Source organism: Microtus oregoni, unplaced genomic scaffold (genome assembly GCF_018167655.1).
Source record: "Microtus oregoni isolate MIOR12 unplaced genomic scaffold, Mior012 000017F_ref0000208, whole genome shotgun sequence".
NCBI classification, from domain to species: Eukaryota; Metazoa; Chordata; class Mammalia; order Rodentia; family Cricetidae; genus Microtus; species Microtus oregoni.
In genome coordinates this window covers 2,267,592-2,287,115 of record NW_024543076.1, presented here as the reverse complement: position 1 = coordinate 2,287,115, position 19,524 = coordinate 2,267,592, and the positions used below count along the sequence as shown (strand labels likewise).

Sequence of the window (19,524 nt, the reverse complement as noted above, 5' to 3'; positions counted from 1 at the left end):
ACCCATACATAGGGCCCATCTAGGAAGACATACATTGAAGAAGCTGTGATGGCAGCCATGTTATATATCACACGACACAGCCTGGGCCAAAGCCGATTGGACAAGAGGTGGGTACCTGACTCTAGGCAGCCAATCCTGAGACAGGTCAGAGATCTACACACGCTCTTTGACAGCGCTCTTCCCACAGAGATGCTAGGGACTGGAATGAGCTATCCTGGACACTCGTCTTTCCCGAGTCACTTGAAGACAAGCTTCAGATTTAACTCTCCTCTCTCAAATATCTCAGCATGTGTTTGCTAAGAGTGAGGACACTGTCTAGCGGCTACACACTCACATTTTCCAGCTGGAACAGTAGGGTGCTCTACTCGTTAGCCATTCCCACACTTCACCAGTGGGCCCAACGAGTACTTTAAGGAACCTTGCATTTTTCCCCCCAAAATCAGGATTCACCCCAGGACCAGTCCACTGCGTTTTCTTGTGTCTCCCTGACTTGCATTTGTCTCAAACAACGCCCTGACTCACTTTGGTCTTTCCTTTTATTCATATTCCTGAGGAATCAGCTCAGTTAACTGTTGTTAACTCTTCCTTGATGTGGATTTACTGGCTGTTGTCATGATTGACTTCAGGTCACGCAGAAGAGACGTCCCTTGCGCGTGTTACCTCAGGGCATAAGATGACACTTTGTCCAATGGCTGGGGATAGCAATTGTGCTCACGTGGCTGTGGTGGCCTCACCACTTGAAAGGTAGCCTTGCCCCTCTGTGATTAAGCAGTCACCTGTTGGAGCCGCTGGGAGACCCTGCAAAGATCCTGTGTCCCACAAACATCAGCTCGGGGCTAGTGACTCTGGGAACCGTGAACCAGGGATTTGCTAACTGTCACCCCATCTGGACAGAACACATTCTGCTCGAAACAGCCCTTTCTCTCTTCCCTCGTTACTTTTGGCCTCGTGAGTTCTATTAAATGCAGCGTCTCCCAGCCCGTTGCTTTCATTATGCATTTTGACTCGCTTATGCAGATCTGGCCAGAGAAAACGCCGGCATGTTGCAGCCGATGCTTTCTCCCACATGTTCCTGTCATCTTTATTTTTTGAACACTTTCTTGTTTCTTGGCACAGGATGTTCTCAGCTCGCCTGGCATTTCCCTTGCCCCAGCATCGGAACTGGTTATTTTTCCTTTCAGTGCAATGGTGTTTAGAAACCAACATCTGAGAAGTTTGTGGGCTGCCTGAGGACTTTTAGTCCTATGTATATATGTGTGTGCATATGTATGTATATATGTACGCATATATCTATCATCTATTAGTTTTATCTATTAAGTATCAATATAATCTGTCACTTTTCAAGGATCTACTTATCATTTATCTTTCTTTATTATTTAAGCATCTATTAATTATTTGTCTATTTACCTATCTATCATCTATGTATCATTCACCTTTCAACTATGAATCCTTTATCTCCCATCTACCAGTCATCTATCAATCATCCACATTTCTATCACTGGTCATCTATTTACCCCCCATTTATCATCTAGTCCATATCTGTTCATCTATCTTTTTTAGATAAATCCATGCCTCAGAGATCTTGCTTGCCTCTCCCATTCCCTAATTTCACCTCTCTTCTTGAAATGAGATCTGACTTCCAACCAACTCACCATATTTACTGACTTGCTTTTCCACAACACAGCTTCAAAATCCATTCATAGAGAGATACCAACAAGAAGCTTACTTAGTAAAGTTGACCTTTCTCAGCAAACCTGTTTGCCAGTTCAGTAGGTCCCCCGAGAGCACATTGTCAAAGAAAGGTGTTCAGGCTGCTGTTTTCTTCTGAAGGTGTTCTTGGGTCAATCATAGGAAGAAGGGGCACTTTGATGGGGCTCATGGTGTGGAAGGCACGCGAGACTAGAAATCCTCCCTCGCCTAGCTCTTCTGTAGGCTTGGCTTTGGAGGCAGGCACCGCCTGGGTTCCCGTGGGAGAGAAAAGATGGTGTTCCCGGATGGAAACAGGAAGAGGTTGGGGTCTATGGGTTCAGGCCATCTTATTTTCAGATTGCTTGACTGCATACTCTTTTGGGCTCTATGTCCCCTTAGCTGTGCCAAGCCACGAAAGACATTAAGACATTAGCTTCGTTTCTTCAAGTCCATGGGGTTGGAGTCCACATATGAGCAGGAGTGCTAGAAGGGACAGGAGGTTCCTGAGGTGGCCTGGGCTGGAGACGACCCCTTCACAGCACCCTCAGGGACTGGGATGCATCCATCATGAGCTATGGTTTCCAGATAAGTTTCCTGGTTTAATTAAGGGGACAGAATGAACTTGTTCCAAGGCCAGCAGTGACAACCACGCAGACATCAGGATGCAGGAGCAGAGGCTTTTCACATTGTCCTCTTGCTGCCCTCTCTCCATTAGGAGCCAGGTTCCTGTCCTTGGGAGGTTAGGCGATGATGGGAGTCTTTGAACACAATCGAGGGACCCTGGTACCGAATCTCAAGGCAAACTAAGCAAGCCATTGTTGGGTTATCCAGATCCTACGTGGGACTTGGGTCCTCAGGTAGACTTGCGGAGTCATACCCGTGGGGAGGAAGAGTCGCCACCTGAGTTTTTGAGGTATCATTGTCACGCACTAAACTGCCACTAGAGGTCACCAGAGAATTGTGTGGTGTGCTGTGGATTACTCTACCTGCTTCTGGGAACACAGAATCATGAGTTCAGCCAGGCTGAAAATGGGGAAGCTGTCAGAGGCATTCCCTGAGACGGAGGGAAGTATCGATTGGTCTAACAGAGACCACTGAGGCCAGATGTCCAAGCACTGGTAGAGCCACTCAGCTTCCAGGGCAGCTATGAGGGACTGCTGGGTGATGCGGCACTGCCCTGGGCTCATCTCACTGTGGGCTGTCCACGCAGTCCAGGGCCTGTGTTCCTGGTCCTCGGGTCTGCCTCTCTTCCAAGGACTGCATCTCCTCTGGCTTAACAGCGCTGCTCTTTCTTGGGATGACGGACTGTGAAGATTTGCCGTCTGCTCCATTCTCTCTCGATTTCTCCCTTCTTTCCATTTTTCTCACCTGGCAATTAGTCAGGTACTTATCCATCCATCCAACCATCCATCCCATAACTACTAAAGCAACCTTATTTTCCAGGTACTGCTGTGGGCATAGGAATGTCACTGCCAGCAGGACAGAAGAGTGTCCTGCTCTCATGGATCTCCCATTCAGGACTGGGTGACTTCCATGAGAGGTGGTCCAGGGCTGTGAGACCTCCTCCCATGCAATGGTAATGGATAAACAAGGGTAAGGCAACGACTCACCTCCTGCTGGTTGCTAGGGTAAGAATGCCACTCTCAGAACGCAGCAAGATCTTATGCTCACTCTACAGGACGCAGAGGCACAGATAACTGAGTAACCAGCCCAGGCCCTCCAGCTGCTAAGTCACGGGAATTTCTGGTATTTCTCCCAACCTCACCACTTGCCTTTCTAACCTAACCCACACTGCCCTGCTTTTCCTAAGCATCCTGCTAAACTCTAAGGAGACCATAGGTATGAACCTGTTTTGTGCTTCAGTAGGGAACGACTTCACTGTTGAGCATTTGGTAGAAGATTTTAGAAGCCCTGGCACTCCGAGAAGGCTGAACCCAAGCTAAGGATATGCTTGCCTGCGTGGCAGAGCTCTGTGGACACCTGCTTGGCATGGCCGGAGGGCAGACATGTTGGCTCCTGGTTCAGCCCTGCTCAGCAGGAGGGATCCACAAGCTGTCTGGGAAAGCCTACCTCATCTGTGCACGGGAAGGAGAGCAGCTGGCCTGAGTCCCTCTGTAGGATGCAGTTGCTGACAATGTAGGTCAGCAGCCCCCGGGCACATCATGTGGGCAGGCAGGTCAGCACCTGGGTCCACCCACGTGGGCCTGGAAGGGTAAAGACCTTGGTCCTGGCCCAGTCTTATTGGAAGAACTTTGGCAAGCCTTTTTTTTTTCTTCTTCTTCAGGTTTTAGCATCCTAGCTGCAAAGGGAGACCCTTATTGGTGTTTGCGTGTGTGTGTGTATGTGTGTTTGTGTGTGTATGTACATACATGCATGTGTATATTTTTGTTTATGTCAGTACAGAGGTTAGAGGTCACTCTTGGACCCATCCCCTTTGTTTTTCTGACAAAGGGTCTCTTGTCTCTCTGTTGGACCTGGGACTTGTCAGTTTGGCTGAGCTGGCTGGCCAGGAAGCCTCAGGAGTTTGTCTGTCTCCACCTCCCTAGTTTTGAGATTGCAAGCATGTGAGCCCTGTGCCTGAATTTTTACGTAGGTGCTGGAGGCGAATTCGTATGTTCGCACTTACTGTCTCCCAGCGCCATTGCCCTCACCGCTCAGTGCACTGCATAGTGAATGGGAGCTGGGTCACTGGCAGGTGGTTACCCCTGTCCATCATTCCATCATTTACTCCTTCATAGGAGCTCTTCCCGTATTTCCCTGCTCTACATCATGCAGGCACTAGAGCCTGGGTGTCCAAGACCATTCTGATGCCAGTGTCCTAGCCAACCCAGATGTTGGGCAAGCCACACAGCGCTGCTGTAAAGAGCAGAGGTAACAGGTGCTCCCCAAAGAACCCCAACATCCTGTGGGACGCTCAGATGGAAGGCCTGTCTCAGGTCAGCCCCTCTGGAGAGGCTCTTCCAAAGTGCTGACATAACGTGAGATCCCCAAACCCAGGAATGAACAAGTGGGAATGCCTGACAGGGCCAGGCCAGCTGTGTGAGCCCCTGTGTCAGCCCTACCAAGAAAGCTGGTAGTTTTTCTTCTTGTTGTATGTATCGATGTATGTGTGTGTGCCTGCGCGCGCGCGTGTGTGTGTGTGCCTGTGTGTGTGTGCCTGAGTGAGTGTGTGTGTGCGGGTGAGCATGTAACTTTTGGGGGATTTATTTTCAGTGCCTTGAGATGCCTTTTTTCTGGGGCAGGTTAGTCGATGCTACCTCTTTTGGGGGAAGATGGAGAACCCTAACAAGAAACCTGGGCAGAGAGAGAGCATGGTCTCCATCACTCCGCAGCTGTGTGAGTTTGAACACAGGCCTCTCTGAGCCCTGGTTTCCTCACCTGCAGACTCCCAGGGCTAGCAGGGAGATGAAGGGGGGTAACTAACAGGTGTGTTTACACCCACAGAAGCTGAGAGGCCTCCTGATGTGTCAACCGTCATTATTCTCTTCAACTGCGAGAGTCTCAGAGTGCTGCAGCCAGGAGGAACCTTCCAGAAGCCTCAGGGGCTAGGCTGCTTATCTCAGCAGCAGGCTAGAAGCTGTCACTTCAGATAAGAATTTCTCTCTCTCTCTCTCTCTCTCCCTCCCTCCCTCCCTCCCTCCCTCCCTCCCTCCCTCCCTCCTTTCCTTTCCTTTCCTTTCCTTTCCTTTCCTTTCCTTTCCTTTCCTTTCCTTTCTCTGTGTAGCCCTGGCTGGCCTAGAACTCTGGAGACCAGGCTGGCCTCAAACTCAGAGATCCACCTGCCTCTGCCTCCTGAGTGCTGGGATTAAAGGCGTGCGCCACCACCAGCAAGAAGAAGAATTACGTTTTGAACATTTTGATTACAAGTTTTTACTTGCCCCCAGAATCACAGATCGGACAGGGAAGTATGACATCATCCCCAGGTACCCTTGAGGACACTTCTGGTAGCTTTTCCTTTGTGAGTTCAGAGTGCGGGTCTTTATGGTGAGGGGATATCTGTGCTTTGCAGGATACCCTGGGCCTACGCACTAAACACCACTGTGCCCTTTAGTCTCATGACAGCTACTCTCTTCCCTGACTCAGTTTGCAAACACTAAGAAGTTTATGTACAAATCTAGCTCTTCTTTTCATATTAGAGAAACCGAGGCCCAGAAAAGAACTCGCGGCAAGTATTGGCGCAATGTTCTGGCCTCTGTCCTATGTGCTGGAGGGAACAGCCTGGGCAAAGGCAGAGGCCGGATCGTTGAACTGTGTCCAGAAAGTAATGAGGGAAGGCACTAACAACCAGGGGATGCGAAGTAGGACTGAGACAGCAAGGACCTCTCCATTCTCAGAGGTATCCTGAGTATGACCTTGGGGTCCAGTGGACATTCCAAGGCTCTGTAAGCCACAGCCATGGGGGGATTGAGGCTGACGGTGCAGCCACCTGTGCTGCAGCGGCTGCAGGCGTTTACCTAGCAGGCTCTCCTGGACTGACCTCAGGGCAGTATGGCAAGAAATAGGAGTTTTATATCCACGTAGAGCAGAGCAGACAAGACACTTGTGTGAGAGGACTTAGCAAGAGAGACAGCAAGACAGAGGCAGAGTCTAGGCCAGAGCGCCTTCCCACAGAGTACGCGGGAAATCTCCACTGCCTTCCGCATCTCTTCTCAGGGAGAGAGGCCTTCTGCCCAGCACGGTGTGGGGTTGTGCACCTGTGCACTTCCCTGCTGGTCTCGCATCCTGGGAGGCAAATGATCTTCTTGGCACAGCCAATGATTCTGAGCCAACCAGCGCTCCTCAAGGGGGACTTTCATGAGGGGCTGTGGGTTTGTTGTCTCCTAGGGGGTCTGCAGGGCCTGAACACTCTTCAGCGAACTCGCTAAATCAAGGGAGACCAGTGTCTTGCACCTAGAATCCCCACCCTACCCCCACTACAAATGCAAGGATAACCTAGCAACCAGGAATGGGAGGCAAGGGACTTGAGGAGACAGTCCTTATGCTTCAGAGGAGAGAGATAGATTGGTGGTCTGCAGACACACTTCACTTGGACCATGTTTAACTTCGCTAGGCCTCATTACCAGTGGGTAAAACTCTAGTGATTTCATATGGAACACATATTTCTAGCTTTTTTTTGGAATACACAAGCCCCTTGGCAACATGGGGTAACCTGGGCTTGGGGTAGCCTTGGATCAGTGCTGCCATAGTGAGGGTGCTGCTTGTACTTCAAGTGTAGCCTTTACGGCGACTGATGTCTCCACACGTCTTAGAGTTAAGAGGAAGCCTGAAGGAGCCTTTGCTTCTCTGTGTGTCCATGTATGTTCGTGTGTGTGTGTGTGTGTGGTGCATGTGCCCATACCTGTACATGCATGTGGAGATGTGGAGGCCAGAGGAAAAGCTTGGCTGCTGTTCCTCAGGAGCTGTCAAGCTTAGTTTTTGACATAGTATTTCTCATTTGGCCTGGGGCTTGCCAATTGGGCTGAGAGGCCAGAGAACCCTAGGGATCCTCTTGTTTCTGTCTCCCCAGTCGTGGGATTATAGGCATTGACATGCTTGGCTTTGTTTGTTTGTTTTTCTGAGACAGGGTTTCTCTGTGTAGCTCTGGCTGTCCTGAGACTAGATCTCTAGACCAGGCTGGCCTCAAACTCAAGAGATCTGCCTACCTCTGCCTCCTGAGTGCTGGGATTAAAGGTTTGCACCATCACTGTCCAACTTTAGGTTGTAGAGATTGGATCTGTAGTGACATTTCACTTGTATTTTAATAAATAAAGCTTGCCTGAAGACCAGAGAGTAAAACAGTCTCTTACAGACCAGGCAGTGATAACACACACCTTTAATCCCAGTAGTCACACAAGTTGCCGTAGAAACTGGTCGGTGCTCGCCTTTAATCTCAGGAGTAGAGAGGATTATAAAATGGGAGGAGACAACTCTCACACACAGTCTCATTCTGAGATTCCTGGAGGCAGGATCGCCATTTTCAGACTGAGGTCAAGGTAAAAGCCAGTGGCTGGCTGCTTTGCTTTTTCAGGTTAAACCCCAATTTCTGTCTCTGAGTTTTTATTAATCATGCATGCTTCAAGATCCACATCCTCATGCTCACAAGGCAGGCTTTACCAGCTGAGCTATCTCCCCAGCTCTTAGGAACGTTTTTCTCCCAGGTTTTCCTAGAGAAGTGCCAGAACCTGGTGTGAGCAGCTGGTGATGAAGTCTGTGGATGGGAAGTAGGCAGCCCCCCTCCCCCCAGGTACAAAGTGCTGGGGAACCTGCCGCACTGGAAGCTGGAGGGAAGTCCCTTTAGGAACGCCACCCTCTGTGGGTACGTGTTCAAGAATGTCCACCAATATCCAGGGAGGGCTGGAGACATGTACGGGGTGCTAGGGCTGTGAGCAGGAACTGGCCCAGGAGCCAACAGGAAAGGCAGACATTTAGCTGGCTCAGGATTTCCAGAGTCGGTCTTGGGGTTGGAGGCAGACCTTCCTGGGAGGTCTCTGCTGCCGTGGGGAATATAATTAGCCACATATCCCTGCTGACCTTGGGAAAGCAAATCCATTTCCTCCTGTCCTATAAGGGCAGCCCTGGGGACGCTAAGGCAGCAGCTCCCAGCAGGCAGCAGACACCTGGCCCTGCTGCTGTAGTTTGACCTCACAGGTGCGTTCAGGAGACCCCTGAGAGTAGAGTCCCCTCCCACTTGCCATCTGTGAGCCAAGGACAAACAGCAGCCAGAGACAGAGAGAGACAGAGAGAGACTGCAGGAACGAGGAGAAACGTGGCTTCCTCAGACACTGAGGCAGCACAGCCCTAGTCAAGGTGACAGTACCAAGTCCTGAGCACAGGTCATTTGTCCTGTACCCAGCACTGATGGAACCTGACCACAGGGGAGAAGGCAGCAAGCTATTCGCTTCTGAGATCACCTCAGACTCACCTCATGGTCACTCCCGTCTCCTGTCTCTCTCTTTCCACTCTCTTGGGGCTTCTCTTCTGTTCCTGGGCCTGAGACAGAGCCTGTGATCTTTGCCTCCTGCCGATCCACACCCAGTTCTGTGGACACTGGTTCTGATGCTCCCCTAAGCTAGGAAAGCTCCCAGTGGCCCCTGGGCAACTCCAAGAGACCCAGTGCAGGGCCCCTTGGAGCATTACGGGTCTCCCAGCTTCTGCTCACCCTGTCCTTCCCGCTTTGGGTCCTTCTTAGGGATCTCCACTTACATCCTGTCCCCCTCCTGCCTATGGGCACCCCTCTAGCCCAGCATTCGCCAGCGTGAGCTCACCACCCTCTCCCTTCAACCTGTCACTGCTCCTGGATTTGCTGGTTCCAAGAGTGGCCACAGTCACTATCCACCAGGTAAGACCTTGACCAGGTGTCTCCCTAATCCTTCTGGTTCCTTCATGATGCCCACCTACCCCTCACCGAGCAGCTACACGGGGTGGCTAATTCACAAACCTGGGTGGAGGTCTGACCCCTGGCAACTCCTTCCTGTCCCAGGCTCCTGAGACCTTTAGTACCTGGTCACTTCTAAATGTCCCTCACCACCCAGTTCCTCCAGCTGCACTAGTGGCTTCCATGCTGCAGGAAAGTTCTTAATCCTCTTGTCTGCCTCGGAGGCAGTCCCATTACCCATCCAACCGCATCCCCTGGCTCAGATTCACCCCGAGTTGGGTCCTGTCTTTATTCTCCAGGTACTGCAGCCATCACAATTGTTCTCCAGGCCTTTCTTTCCTACAGTGGTGCATGTCACCTGTGCTTTGCTCTCTCCTTTATCCCCACCGCTTGTCCCTCCTCCTGCCAATCCCTGCCCTGACTAACCACTTGCTTTGGGCCAGGTTCTAGACCAAGTGTGTCACATGACGAGCTCACTTTATTCATCCATCATCCTGGGCTTGGCTCCAGGACACCCTCTGTGCTAGGGGACACTGTGAGGCTCAGAGAGGTTGAGTAATAAGCTCCAGGTCACAGAGGCATAATAAGGGACAGAGTTGGCACTGGCACCAAGGTCACAGGATCTCCGAACCTCTGCTCTATCACAGGGTAGCCGACAGTGTGGTGTGCCAGGAGGAGATCTCAAATGCCCCTGGATGGTGCTCCCTTCCTGACATTTTCCAGAGTAGCCTCTGCAGCCGCTGGTACTGCCCAGTGCAGTATCTTATCCTTTGTGCTTATGACTCAGGGGAAGATGGGAACCCCACCCTAAGCTGGCCAGGGCTATCCCATCTTCTCCATATTTTCCTCCTGCTTTGCTAACCCCTTAAATCACAAGGTCTCTGAGGGGACAATTGCCTCCAAATTTAGGTGACATCTGGGTCCCCTGAAGTGAGACAAGCTATGTCCAGGCTTTCCTGCCCCATAGTTGGCAGGGCTGAGCTCTCTTCTACCCAGTCTCTGACCTTGAGGCAATGGGAGTACACAGCTCAGCCAGGGCCAGGCCACACAGCCATATCAGCTCCTCACTCAGTACTAGACCTGGCGGCTTACAGACTACGCTGGCTGTCAAGTTCCAGTCCAGTCTCCCGTGAAGAGGGAAGTGACAGAACTAGGGTGTGAAGAGGCTTACAATCAGGACACTGTGCCAGGGGACTAGGACAGAGCCTGGCCACTCTACTCTGGCCGCGTGCAAGCTCTGTCTTACATTGGTCATTGCATCAGTTCCTTGCTCTGCCACCCACCCTGATCATTCCATAGCCATTAGCCTTGGTCCCATCTGAACAGGAAAGCACCAAGCCCAGAGCCCGGTGAACCTTAGCCAAGGTCACACAGCTGACGCTTAAGCCCCTCCTTGCACGTCATGTTCTTCTCTGGCACTCTGGGCATTCCTGCTCACCAAGGAGAAAGGAAGGGCGCTGCCTGGTGGAGTCCCTGCTTCTGCTCCAAATTGACAGTTTGCATGTGGCTAAAGGTAGCCTGGAATTCCCTTGGGGCCCTGGTGTGATGGCGGGCTGCTGTGCTGGACCGGGGCTGCCGTGCCAGGACCACTGCATGCTCACTTGTCTTTGGAGAAATGTTGGCATCACCTGCTAGAGGGTTGTTCTAAGCATTTAAGTAAGAACACGGGGAGACAAAAGACGACAAGGCCACGAGACATGCACGCCCGTGTAACACGGGCGAGAACAATGCAGGCATTTGATTTTCCCGTTGTCATTCCATGAAGCATCATCCTGGGAGCCCCAAAGTGTGCTGCTGTAGAGACAGCTCCAAAAATAGCTGCTGTGGCTGCTGCCACGTTGGGTGGAAGTGGGGATCCCCGTGTGGCCAGAGGCCACAGAGTGTGCACCCCTTCCTCATTGTTCCAAGTCTGCTGGGGTTGTCGGCTCCGCGCTGCTGCCAGAGTCACTAGGGATGACAAGGTGCTCCCGGGTTAGAGCACGAAGCTGCTCGCCCCTCGTCTCTCTCATCCCCTTCAGCAAGGAACGGCGAGCAGAGAGCATGTGAAGCTGTTGCATATCCTGCGTCTAAAAGGCAGCACTGTGCCTCTGAAGAGAATCCTCCTGGGCTCCCCAGCCTTTCTCTGCATATCTCTAGTGGTGAGGATCTCACCACCTCCTAGGGGAGACCAGTTTACTTGTCCTTAGGCAGGGCTTCAGAAGAAACGTTCTCTTCTGCCTAAGCTGGATCCAGGGACTTCTCCACATGCCTCCACTCCGTCCTTGGAGCCTCTTCCTTCAGTTCAGCACAGCCCCTCTGAGGTTAGGGATAGAGCTTGTCCACCCTGCCTGCTCTTTTCTGGGTAAATGTCAACTCTGCACAGGACACTGTATAAGTCTTTCTCTACCGAGCTCCCCTTAACTATTAACATTACTTATTATTTCCATGGGCCATGGGGTCTAACCTGATGTCCCCTCTGCATGCCTAGCATCCTATTTACCTGGGGCTGTTCCCTGAGCTTGCATTGGTTATGTAACAACACACATTGAAGAGGCTCACAGCACAACACACACACACACACACACACACACACACACACACACACACAAACTTGGACACATGGATGCCCATGCACGTAGAAGAAGGGGCCCCTTGGCCTCCCATCACCCCTCGTGACTTTCCATGTCTCCTTTCTGAGGCAGGATGTATCACTCAGCCTGTTATTTCAAAACTAGGTCACAAGGGCTACTGATAAATGACCTTAATGATCTGGGGCCAAAAGGATGACAGAGGCCCAACCTGAGAGAAGAGCAACAATACAGGAGAAGATGAGTAGGGATGAGATCTGGGAAGTTAGACTTATAAAAGACCCAGAGAATGTACCTGCCTTTGGCCCAGTGAGAAGGCAAGCCTGTAACATTAGCTTAATTTTCACCATTATGATCTTCCGGGACTCTGAGCCAGTGTGGTTGGACAGGAAGTATCTGTGCTAATTATAGATGGGGGGATCTGGGCTGAGGGGGGCATAGGGGGCTGGCAGGAGGGGTCAGAGGCAGCACAGACTGGTGCACACTGACATCCCGCTACGCACCCACATCTTAGCCCCGATAGCCATCTGAGGGGGCCTATCACTAGGCCTGGCCAATGGGCTGGAGGTGGACGTGTCAGCTGACCCACCTGGGCTGAAGTACGGAGCGTTGTTGTGAGAGCCATGCTGCTTTATTTGTGGTCCAGATGGCAAATTGCCTCCGGGAAGAAGATGGCTGTCCGGGACAGCCACCTGGACTCACAGCTGGACCGAGTCTCTGCTGTGTCAGCTATGGAGACACTGTGGCTCTTTGTTACTGTGGCCTGGCTGAGCCTTGCCAACACAGGAGTGCAATGAGACTGGCCCTGGGCTCAGTGCTCTGCCCAGTCACCGTATTCACTCTTGGAAAGGGTTCCCTCGACATCCCATGGCATGCATAGAGGATCCCGTGAGGACTCAGAGCCACAGATACCCAAGCCCCTGTGTAGAACAGCCGATGCTCCTGCAACTTTCACGCATCCTCCCATGCACGGGAACGTATTTATGTTACTTATAGTTTTTCTTCTTGCTCTATAGGGAAATGGAGGCACAGAGTAGGGAAGCCATTTGTTCAGGATCCCAGCGTCTTAGATCTGGTAGGCCTGAGATTGGAACACTTCGGAGGCCAGTGGTTTGGGGTGCTGGCAGAAGCATCAGCCATGATATCCCGAGGCTCTGTCAGGCTAGGCGCTTTCAGCCATGACGGGAGACTGAACAGATCACATTCAGATTTTATGGCCAAGCAAATCCTTGTGTTTTGATTTATTACAGCAATGCTGACTTCCTGATTTTAAGCCAACACAGTCTGAAGTGAGACGGAAGGAAAACAGCGGAGCATTTGAGACTTTCAGTTTAGCTTGTTGTGTTTTACCGGAACAGCTCAGCAGACTTCCTTCTGCCCCAGTCTCCCCAGTTTGGTTCTCTGTAGCTTTCTGAGGTAGAGGGGTTCAGGCCTCCCTGAACCCATGGGGAGATGCTGCCCTTCAGGTGTATGGTGTAGAGAATGGGCCTCAGTACGTGGAAATGTAAACAAACAGCAAGCTAGTCCCAGGACCAGAGGATTGGCGAACGCTAATTAAGAGATTTTCCTACTGTAAAACATTAAAAGTAATGGACTAATTCAAAATTATAAATTGTAGAAATTTCTAGACTCTTCAACTTGCAAAAGATACACACACACACACACACACACACACACTTTGTAAGAGGCAGAGATGGTTCCTAGGATTTCTTCAACTTCAGACCATGAAACCCATGACTCTACTGAATTTGGGACACGTGATCCTCCTCTCTGTCTGCTGCGTACTGCCTGGGATGTCCGGGATGTCTGGGATGTCACCTGCTCATATACTTTGGAAGGTGACTGGCTGTTAGAACAAAGTCTGACGGTCTTAGCACACGCTGGAGGCCTCCTGGGATGTGTTCCTGCACCCCATTCCGCTTCTTCATGCTGCACTCCCTCGGTCCGTTCCTGCCTCCTCAGTCCTCCCCCAGATTTCTTAGTGGTTGTCACCTCTCTCAGTGCTAGGCTCTAGGGTTCTCTGAGCTGTGATCTGGGGAGAAAACAAAGCCTGAGGGACAATGTCAGATGCCCCCCAACGTGGGCCTGGGTTGTGGGGTCAAAGTAAAACCACCGGTCCTGACGCGCCATGAGAACAGGAAGACTGAGTTCCTCGAGACTAATCAAAAGGCACGTGTTTACTGAGGATCAAAGACGCTCTTCCAGAAGTGAGAGGGTCCGTGTGTGCCAGTGGGCACAGCAGAATGGGTGTGCACTGGGGGCCCGTGTGTGCCAGTGGGCACAGCAGAATGGGTGTGCACTGGTGACAAAGCGCACGGAGATCTGCCAGGAAGCACCACGGATATGAGTGTAATTAATAGAGTAATTTGCATGCACAGGAAGCGAGGAGGCTGCCAGGAGACTGATAAGAGCAGTTATTAAATAGAGCGAGTGTGTGGAAGAGAGGCCAGGGGTGGCTGGATTTCCTTTTGTCCTGGGTCCCCCAAACACCACAGGAGTCCCAGACAGACCCACAGTAGCACTAAGGCTGGGACCAGCCTTCTCAGTCATCCCCTCCCTGGCCAAATGAACCAGCCAGTTGATTGCAGCTGCTAGGTCAGGTGACACTGCTGCCCCCTACACCGGGTGGGTGGTGTCGTCGATAGGGCGGTGACCTCGGGCTCAGCTGCCTGGGCTCCAGGCTCCACTATGTCTTTAGAAGTATGACTTCCAGATGGTCACTTCTCTTCTCCCCCCCCCCATACCCAGCTAACCACACTTTGATTCCCAGTGGCTTCCCCTGTTCTAGAAACTCCTTGTCAACGGACTATGTACTAAGTGGCTTTTGGTGACCGGCTTCTTTCACTGAACAAAGCTTCACAAGTGCACGCGCGTGTGTCAGGTGTGAGCGCGTAGTTGTATAATATTCCCTTGCGTTGATACACCACTTTTGCTTGTCTGTTTACAGCTGATCGATAGGTGTGCTCTTCTGGCCCCTGGACCACAACACTGTGGCATGCAGGCGCACTTTCCTAAGTGATGCATATTTTCATATCTCCTGCATATCTACGGGCAGATTTCCTAGTCACATGGTGACTGTTTAATGTTTTGAGGGCAGGCCTTGATGTTTTTGTTTCAGTTCTGTTTCCTAAAATCCTAGTTGTGCTTTCAGAATGAAGGGGGGATGCTTCCCCCTTTGCATATGAATTCTTTCTCAGGGCAGGACAGGAAGACACCTCCTCCAGTCTTCCACAGACTCAGGCTGAGCTGTGACGGTTCTTGTCATCCACACCGGCATCCCCAATGGCTTCTATGTCCCCAGTCTGGGACTAGGGTCAGGGCCTCACCCATCACCTTGGCTCTGTGGCTGGCAGAGTGATGATTTATGTAGGGTTGGGAGATCTCCCTTGTGCCTCAGTGGGCAGCTGAGCTCCATGAGGCATCTTGAAGGTAGGAGACAGACATGGTGAGTCCTCCAAGCCACAAGAGCACGTGAGTGTGGCCAGCAGACGGTGTGGATGCTCTAGCAGTCCCGGGGTGGCGGTGGGGTGTGCTGCTGTCACGTGTCCTCAGGTTCACAAACTGCCTGGGACCGAGTCACAAGAAGCTGGTCCAAGGGGGTCATACCTGGGGAGGGATGGAAAACGAGTTCGGAGGGCAGGTATGGTAGAGATGAGAAGGGACCTTTGCCAGGGAGGCACTCTGCCACCCTTCGTCCTGCTTCTCAGGCAGCTCGGAGTGTGAACAAGCCTGGCTTCAGGGAGCATGGACTAGGAACCCAGTGACTTCCTGAACCAGCACGTATATGGCTGTCCAATGGGAATGGAAAATCCTGCAGGATGACGTCCGTTCATCTCCAAGATGGCTTGAGAGGATGTCCATGGAAGGCACTAGGAGATCCACTCCCATGCTCACAAGCAGCATCACCGTGCCTCAGGATGCCAGGATAGTTAACTTTCTCATGGAGTCAGGACACTCTGGGTCGGGGTCTGGAAGATGACGTCATGCTGATCTATCGCCTTCTGTGTGCTAGGGTCAGGTCTAGGTGCTTTCACGTTAACCTCAGTTCATGTTCACAGCAAATCTAGGAGAGAGGATGCACCTCTCCTGTGGGCATAGGAACTCAGAGAGGGCAATCATTTGCTCCAGGTCACACAGCTGGCAGGTGGGAGACCATGAAGTTAAACCTGTCGAGGCATTTTTTGGTGGTGCTATCACTTCGCAGAAGCCCAGGCTGGGGATATGGTCCATTTCCTCAGCAAGTGAATGCATCCTCAGAGGCCCGCCACATATTTTTAATAATTGGTAAGAACAAGCAATCCACTGTTGGCTGGTATGCTACTGTAAGAGGTAGATAAGAAAGAACCAGGTGGAGGGATGCAGGACAATCCTTTCCCAGAGGCAGAAATCTCTCTGGCTTCTAAACATTTCTGGTTTTAATTTTCCAAGCCTTCAGTGCCTGACTCATGCAAGGCGAGCTCCCGTGTGAGATACTTACTGCCAGCAAGCTGCCGGTCTCATTGGGGGGGGCGGGGGGAGCTCGGATGGTAACAGCTCAGAGGGTCTGCTTCTCACTCTGGCCTGGGAGTCAGTTCCAGTCTTGGGAGATTCCTGAGTCAGGGCCATGCCAGGCTGGATTGGGGGGATGTGGCAGCAGGAGGGGCTGGCATGGTGGGCCTAGAGAAGACTGAGGGACAGGACAGTCAAGGGCTTGATAACAAGCAGGGCTCCACAGTTGATGTTCATAGTCAGGTCTCTCCAGGCTCTTCGCTTGAGGTTGACCCTTCCCCAACTCCAATGTATGCTTATATTTTCCATTTTTGATAATACAAGTGGGACAGGACCTCCACATGTAGCCTAGGCTGGCTTTGAACTCATGACCCTCCTGTCTCAGATACTCAGATGCTGGGATGTGAGTTACTGTGTGAATTTAGGTGAGTGTATTCATATCTGAATCCATTTTAAAGATGGAGGAACTGTGGCTTTCAGAACAGAAGCCACTGTCTTATTTCCTGGGACTGCTGGGGCAAATGACCACAATTTGAGAAGAGTTCTGATTTCAAACAATAGGAATTTGCTCACACAGAGATGTAGAGACAGGAAATACTTGGGACAAATTCCCTCTGCTCTGGAGGGCCCTCTTTTGATTCTGTCTGCTTTGGGAACCCCAGGCATTCTTCTGCTTGTGGCTGCCTCTCTCGGATTCATGCCTCCAGCTTTCTCTGCCCCATGTTTGTTTCTTTTAAGAATAATTGTCATTGGGTGAGAGTCCATCCCTCACCCAGAATGATTTCCTCTTATATACAGTTCCTTCATATCCTTAAAGACCCTTTCCCAGATAAGGCCGTAGCCACAGGTTCCAAGAATCACGGTGCTCACATTACTAACCCCTGTACAGACCTAACTTCATACAGGAAGTGGCTGAGTTGAGGTTCGAAGTCAAGCCCAAATCCAGAGTGTGCTTGCTTAGCCAACTTGGCTACCTGCTGGATGTTGATGTGCATATTAATTGACCTCTCTGTGCCTCAGGTTCCTTGACTGTAAACTGAGGGCAGTATTTGTCACGAACACTGGGGTTTGGGGAGCCTTACATGAGTGACAAGAGTGCAGCCCCGGGAATGGCGCCTGGAACACAGAGCATGCGCCAAAAAAGCCACTGCTCTTCTGACTCTCACCATGGTTGCCAAGATGATTGGAATCATATAATGAGCAGATGTGTTCTGAAGGATTGGGTGGCCTGGGAGGGGTGTTCTCAGGCCTGGGTCGCGGGTTTGAATATCTGCTCACACACTCATGCAGCCATGGAGGTCAGAGGACAAGATTTGGGAGTCAGTTTTCTCCCACCGCGGGGGTTCTGGGAACTCAGACTCAGGTTGTCAGGCTTGGTGGCAGGTGCCTTCACCCACTGAGCTGTCTCACAGTCCACAGCATCCTGATCATTACAGACATGAGAGACATATACATATTCCTAAGAGGCCATCGGGCACAAGTGGATGCCCAAGAGGAACACGAGGCTTCTGTGAAGAATGGGAAGGAGAGTCCAAGCTTCACATGTGGCCTTGCCTTCTTGTCTCTTAACAAGGGACATAGGGTAGCACATGGCCCGCGCCAGGTTGCTGCAGCTGTTACTATGAATGGGTCTGCTCTCTGCAATGCTCAGGTGAGGTGCTGCTGGTGCTGCTGTTGCCGCTGGGGTGCGGGTGGGGTGCTGCTGGGGTGCAGCTGGCCTGGCCAGGAATAGAGACAATGTTGCTTCTCTGCCTGTTGTCACCTCTGTCCATCTCCTTCACATGAACTGAGCATCTCTGGGGCATTTAAAATGTCCTGTGCTGTGTCAAGGGCAAGCATTCGAAGCGTTCCACAGTGCATGGGGAAGAGACTCCAGTGCTCACGGGAAGCATTCTTCCAGGAACTCGACAGTTCCATGGCTGCTGTGAAAGCTTGTGTCTGCCTGTCAGTCAAGATGGGCTCTGCAGTTGGTGGTGTCTTCTTTCTTCCTCTTCCTCTCCTCCTCCTCCTCTTCTTATTCTTCTAGACCAGTTTCTTTTATATAAACCCATCCCCCATCCTCACCTCTTTCAGACTCACCATGTAGCCTAGGCTACCCTCCAACTCACAATCTTTTTCCTCAACCTCCCCAAATCCAGGCACCAAAGTGCCCGGCTGGCAGGTGGCATTCTGTCTTCAGGATACTATTTTGTTTTTTTTTTGTGTGTGGGGGACTACCTAAAGTTCTGGTGTGGAACTCACTCGCCAACTTGTCCTTTCTGGCAAATGATGCTCCAGAGACTGGCATCTCCCTCTCTCCTCTTCCCTATGGGGTTTTCAGTCAGATTCAAGTCCAGAGCCTACATCCCTGTCATTCCCCTTTCCCAGCCTCGAGTCAAACAGGGCTGTGGGGACCCTGGCTCCAGCTTCATCTTCTTTCCTGCCTCTCTTCCTTAGGTTTCCTGGAGTCTCCCTCTGTATTAGTGGGGATAATGTCTGGAGGAGCTCAACACTTAGCCTGGCTTTTTTTCTAGAACCAACAGAAATTCTCAAAAACTCCTGATGACCAGGACCTCTGTGAATGAATCACTTCAGGCTTGGGGGTGGAGAGGGTGGGACCCAGGACCAGCACTTACTTGGATGTTTTCTGGGCGGGGCAGCTGGGATTGAGAACTCCAAGCCCCGCCTCCTTTTGAAACCTTAAAGCATTTCTGGTTTTCCTTTCTGCCTCTCAGCACTTTGGTTTAACCCAGCTGTGGGTACGGCAGAGCTTGAATTCTGATGCTGGGAAGTTGAGGGACCAGTGCTGTGCCTCTATTCGCTTAGCATCATTTCCTCTTCCTTTGGGGACAAACTCACTGGTCATTCAATCTGCTAGGCCCTGGAAGAGACCCTGAGAAAGGCAGGGATGGGTCTCCTCCCTTGACTAAGGGCAGGGCGAGTCCAAGGTTGGGATCCTTTGTGGCTTGCAGTCAAGGGGTGGAGTTTACATTGAGACCCTAATGACAAGAAAGATCTGGTATGGGAGAGTCAGGAGAAAGCATCTAGGCAGATGGAGCAGGAGCGGAGCCAAGAGTAGGGATGGCGTTAGAATGTGGGAGCCACAGAGACGAAGCCTGTGGGACTGCAGACAGGGTACCGGATACACAGGCAGGGGCAGGACTTTGGGATTTCATTCCTAATTGAAGGATTTTAAGTGGAGAACAGCAAGATACACAGACTGTGGCCCTGTCAAGGCTCTCTTTTAGAATGGTGGATATAATTCTCGCTTATCACTAATTGCCTTAAATAGACCCAGTGCTCCAATTAAAGGACAGAGATCGGCATACTGGATTAAAAGACATGATCCAACTGTATTTGTTGGAGAGAAGAGATTCACTTAGATTCAAAGAAACGAATAGGCTAAAATATATTAAAGTTATTTTGGCTATCCAAGAAATGGAAATA

The 19,524-nt window shown here is 51.3% G+C and overlaps 1 protein-coding gene across 1 annotated transcript in view; it reads right to left on the bottom strand.

Annotated features, from left to right (window-relative positions):
- Gabbr2 (gamma-aminobutyric acid type B receptor subunit 2) overlaps positions 1 to 19,524 on the bottom strand; it is a 343,001-nt gene that overhangs the window by 19,500 nt on the left and 303,977 nt on the right. The window lies entirely within an intron of this gene.